The sequence below is a fragment of the Acyrthosiphon pisum genome, chromosome A1 (assembly GCF_005508785.2).
Source record: "Acyrthosiphon pisum isolate AL4f chromosome A1, pea_aphid_22Mar2018_4r6ur, whole genome shotgun sequence".
NCBI classification, from domain to species: domain Eukaryota; kingdom Metazoa; phylum Arthropoda; class Insecta; order Hemiptera; family Aphididae; genus Acyrthosiphon; species Acyrthosiphon pisum.
Genome location: NC_042494.1, coordinates 14,859,801 through 14,860,915, shown reverse-complemented (window position 1 = coordinate 14,860,915; position 1,115 = coordinate 14,859,801).

The window sequence follows — 1,115 nt, the reverse complement described above, 5'->3', positions numbered from 1 at the left end:
GCGACTTGAAAACTATGTAAAAAAATTTACACTTTCTGAAATAATGAGTGTTCTATGATAAAAGAATTACCCAGCACATGTATAATATTATAGTTGACTTATTAAATTAATGTATAAAAATACCTATTAAACTCAATTAATAGCAAAACACACGAACCACAATATAATTATTATCTTATGCCCAAAAAAATGTTTTTGAATATTATGCATGAGTTTAAAACGTACTATACAATATATAAATGCACCGTAATATCTGAAAATTACAGTCGAACGTTATATAGTATAATAATATAGTGTTATAGATATATAAAATGGGAACTATGGTTATAAACAGCATCCAATCACGGTATAATATAGAATAATTTTATCTAATAATTTTAATTATTAAAATAATGTAGAGGAATGTGGTTCAACATAACCACCCATTGTTGTCGAGGTGAAGAATAATTTTGGATTATGATATTAAAATACATACCTACTTAATAATTATTGTAAAAAAATAGAATTAAAAATGTAGAAACAAAAACACTAAATGATAGTATTAGGCATTATGTAAGATGTAGTGCATCTATATAAGAACAATTAATGATATTCTTACAAAAACATTTCTTCGACTCTGAGTAAAAAATGTAAAACCGTATTGAGTGTATTGTAATTTTGGTCGGTAGGGTGTATAGATATGTATAATTGATAGAATAATAATAACTGAAGTCCAATGAAATAAAAATATTCTGCTGAAAATCAAAAATTCAATACCTACATTTCATTTCAACTATGTTTATTACATTTTGATACATTTAATAATTCGTGGGTACCATGTGCGGGTATAATTATTGTAATATTGTTATTTTGGTAAAAAATTATACTTTATTTAGATCAAGTAATATATTTTAGATCAGTGCCATAACTGCGCGCGGGGCAACACAATATATTTTATAGTTTTCCTACTTAAACATTGTGATAGGTAACCACAATTATTGTACGATAAGAAGATATTCGAGACTAGAGAATAACTTGCGAAGTAATATGCTATGTCTACATTTTGACGGCACCGAAAATTACAAAACTAAAGTACGTCAATTTATAATATTTTATATACGGTTATATTTTTTGAC